A 4,577-nucleotide genomic window follows, 5' to 3' on the forward strand; every position below is an offset into this window, starting at 1 on the left:
GATTGTATTGGAATCCCCTGGCACATTTCTAACTCCACCATTTGGGGCAAGTCCGATTGAGCATGTCCCAAATTGTACATCTCCTCCCTCTCTTTTCCACTCTGAAATTTAACAGGGATCACTTTTCAGTTAAAATTTAAACACCTAAGAATAATTGTGTGTTAATTACAGAGTTCAACCAATAGTACTAGAACAAAAAAAATACTAAAATAGATAAAGTATTACATTGTACATCAACAGTCAGAACAAGAGCTGATCAGGTCACTGTTTCTCATAGTGTCCATTTCACTTCAAGACTACAGTTCTGTTCGTCCTTGTATAATAATTTCCTTCCTTTTTTATTCTAGAAATTTTCTTTTTAAATATGGAATGCTTCACGAATTTGCATGTCATCATTGAACGGGGGCCATGCTAATCTTTCTGTATCATTCCAATTTTAATATATGTGCTGCCTAAGCGAGCACTATTTTAGAAATTTTTTTCTTTTTTTTTTAACTTTTATTTAATGAATATAAATTTCCAGTGTACAGCTTATGGATTACAATGGCTTCCCCCCCCCATAACTTCCCTCCCACCCGCAACCCTCCCCTCTCCCGCTCCCTCTCCCCTTCCATTTGCATCAAGATTCATTTTCAATTCTCTTTATATACAGAAGATCAATTTAGTATAAAGATTTCAACAGTTTGCACCCACATAGAAACACAAAGTGAAACATACTGTTTGAGTACTAGTTATAGCATTAAATCACAATGTACAGCACATTAAGGACAGAGATCCCACATGAGGAGCAAGTGCACAGTGGCTCCTGTTGTTGACCCAACAAATTGACACTCTAGTTTATGGCGCCAGTAACCATCCTAGGCTGTCGTCATGAGTTGCCGAGGCTATGGAAGCCTTCCAAGTTTGCCGACTCTGATCATATTTAGACAAGGTCATAAAAGACAGAGTGAGGATAGTAACCAATGATCCTAAGAGTGGCATTTACCAGATCTGAACAATTATACAGCATGAAGTGGGGAAGAGGACCATCAGTACACACAGGTTGGGAGTAGAGCCATTGGTGGTAGAGTAGAGGTTATGATTACAAAGGAATGAGGCCCAAGTGCACTAGACAGGGCCTAGAACAAAGGACAGAGTCATTATTAGAGGAGCTAAGAAAGGTGCTGTCTAAGCTACAATTAAGTTTTCTGATTGAGAGGCAAATAGAACCTGATAGAAGGGGCTTGATAATAATCTGGTGGGCTTTAGGCCTTGTAAATTCAGAGGCCCAGACCTATCTATCTCTTCACATGGGGTATATCCTAAGGGAGGTGTGAACCTCCTAGGGGAAGGCACTCTGTTGACTTTCATTACTTGGCTGGCTTTAGAAATTTTTAAAAAATCACTAAGTGTACATCATTGGTGTCATATCTCTGCCTGTCTATTCTTGTTCTCTTGATTGTTACAAAGGATGTTGAACAACTATAATGGCTAGTACAGGAAGAGTCTGGGGCTAATTTTTCTGTGCTCTAGGTGTGCATCAAGAACTTTCTGAGTGCTGGCCTCATCAATAAGTGTGGGGGAATATAATGCTGAATAAGATAGGACCTGAATTGAAGAATCCCCAGCAGCTAAAGTATAAGTTTGAAAGGTAATAGGTCTTTGAAGAGGTTTATTTTCCCTTTCCTTAGCCAAATAAATATGAAATAGTCCCCCACAGAATTCAGAGCTATTATCATAGTTTAATTAATTTCTTTACATTAAGCATGGAAATCCAAGACACTCTGGCACACACACACACAAAAAAGACCTAAATGAAAGATTTCTGCGAGTGAGATCCCAGTAGAAAGGAGGAGGTACCTTTCTCTGAAGGGAGGAGAGAACTTCCACTTTGACTATGACCTTGTCTAAATAAGATCAAAGTCAGCAAACTCAAGAGGCTTCCATGGCCTTGGCAACTCATGACGAGAGCCTAGGGAGATTACTGACTCCATAAACAAGAGTATCAAATTATTAAGTCAACAACAGGAGTCACTGTGTACTTACTCCTCCTGTGGGATCTCTGTCCTTAATGTGTTGTCCAATGTGAATTAATGCTATAACTAGTACTCAAACAGTATTTTACACTTTGTGTTTCTGTGTGGGTGCAAACTGCTGAAATCTTTACTTAATATATACTAAATTGATCTTCTGTATATAAAGAGAATTGAAAATGAATCTTGATGTGAATGGAATGGAGAGGGAGTGGGAGATGGGAGGGGTGCAAGTGGGAGGGAAATTATGGGGGGGGAAGCCATTGTAATCCAAAAACTGTACTTTGAAAATTTATATTTACTAAATAAAAATTTTAAAAAAAGCAAAACTAGAAAAACAAAAAGCAAATCAATAAATTAAAAGTTTGATTCTTCAATTAAGAAAAAAAAGTAAGGATTCTTATTTATGAGACATGTTGTCAGTACATGACACCTGCAGTATCCAAAAAAGTGCATCCCCAGATATTTTGGATGCAGGTATGATAAAGCAGATGCTCCATACTGAAGCTAATCAGAGTCAGTGCTGGTTTACTTGCACTAGCTGGCAATGGTCACAAAAGCCTGTAAACCTGCTGTCACAGAGGAATGGGGATTTCATATGGGGCTTATCAAAAGGCCAGGCGTTTCCAAATTCAGTCAAGATGGGCAGTGTCTTCCTGGAAAACATTACTATATTCTAACTGATAGAAAAATATCCTCTTCAATTTTAGTAGAAAGAGTTTAAGTGGCAACATAATGGAAAGATGATGATTCTCATCAAATGCAGAAAGAGCAAAAAAAAATTTTGTGCCTTTTGAGGACTACAGGAGATAGTAGTGTTCTGATGCTCATAAATACTATGAATGATAAAAACATGATGTAAATGTAGAGATTCTTCATGGAGAGACAGCATGTACAGCCAGCCAGCATGACTATTCTTGGCTGCTCCATGCATATTTTCATCAATGTGTTGTATAATCTTTGCATAGTACTACTTTATAGTCTTGTGATATTTTTATATCCCAACTTTCTAGGGGTCTAACTTTGGGCAAGTTTACTTAGTCTCCTGAATATTCAGTGCCCTCATCTGCAAAGCAGAGACTAAACATCCAACCAGTGTTGTGGAAATTAAATCAGTATTACATCAAAGGCATCTTACACAGTGACTGGCTCATAGGTAGTACTCAATAAATGGTAACTATTATATTATTGTTGCTTTGAGTAATTTTTGGAAACTTCTTCAGTCATGGGTGATTCTTTTTCTGGTATTATATTAGGCAAATAAATAAATGTGTAGGTGTGTATGTGACATAATGCAAATAAGCAAGAGTGTTTATGTCACATCCTGCCAATACAAAAAGACTTTGTCTAGAAATGATACCATTGACAACTATTTCTGATTCATTTGTATAAACAATAATGCTTGGAGAAATAAATCATTTTACTGTTACACAGATCCCACTCCCTCACAGAGTTGTCAACATAGTGGGGACTCAGTAAAACATAAATTCTCCTTTATTTATTACTCAGTCACCCTTCTAGATCACTGGTCAAAGAAAATAAAAACATTGTTTTATGCCTTCATGCTTACTTTCCACTCTGAATTGTTCACTGAAACTAGACTTTTATGAATGTTCACAAAATAATTTTTTAAATGAAGCAAGGAACAGTTTATAGGACATCTGTTGATTATCATTGAGCCTGGGCTTTTTATATCCTAGCAATGAATTTACTCTAAAAATAATTGTTAAGAGACTCCATAGGACACTAACTTATACTCCAAGAGTACAAGTTCTAAAGTACACTTGCAAGGATTCTGGAGAACTTCCTAGGTCTGTGATCTTGAGGAAGATACTTAGCTTACTGTTAGTGCAGACAATATCAGCTGCTACCTTATATAGAGGGGGAAATAGTGCTAAGAAGAGGGACACAGACTGTCACATGAAGAAATAGTGGAAGAATTTTAATTAAGTTGGTCTGAGAAGGCCTTGCTGAGCAGATGAGTGAAGCTCTGAAAGAGAATGGAGAGAATAGTTGAGGTGTCCCAGGAAAGATGGTATTAGTCAGCAGGAACAGAGCAGGTGCAAGGGTTTTGAGGAAAATATGCCCAGTGCGAGAGAGAAACATAGTAAGCACTGTGAGGGTTGAATTGCTTTTCATAAAAAGATATGCAAGTCTTAATAGTACCTGTAAATGTGACCTTACATGGAAACAGGATATTTTTTAAAGATGTCATCAGTTTAGATGAGGTCATACTAGGCTTGGGTAGGCCCTAAGCCAACAGCTCTTGCCCTTATAAGAAGAGACACACAAAAAAGGGGAGCGCAAAGTGAAGATGAGGGGAAAAGAGTTAAGTAATGCAGCCAGAAGTCAAAGAGTGCCATGATTACCAGCTAGCACAAGAAGCTAATAAGATGCAAGGAAACACTCTCTTCTAGGGCTTTCAAATAGAACATGTCTCTAATGATACCCTGATTTCAAACTTCTAGCTCCAGAGCTGCGAGACAATACATTTTTGTTGTCTCAAGTCGCTCAGTTTATGGTACTTTGATATAGCATTTCTAAGAAATGAATACTGAGTGTTTA

The 4,577-nt window shown here is 37.7% G+C and overlaps 1 non-coding gene across 1 annotated transcript; it reads right to left on the reverse strand.

Annotated features, from left to right (window-relative positions):
• Positions 1–358: 358 nt before the first annotated feature.
• LOC133758930 (U6 spliceosomal RNA) lies at positions 359–464 on the reverse strand. Its single transcript, XR_009865836.1, has one exon. It is a non-coding gene; the product is annotated as a U6 spliceosomal RNA (small nuclear RNA).
• Positions 465–4,577: the final 4,113 nt, after the last annotated feature.

This window comes from Lepus europaeus, chromosome 4, assembly GCF_033115175.1.
Source record: "Lepus europaeus isolate LE1 chromosome 4, mLepTim1.pri, whole genome shotgun sequence".
Lineage (NCBI taxonomy): Eukaryota > Metazoa > Chordata > Mammalia > Lagomorpha > Leporidae > Lepus > Lepus europaeus.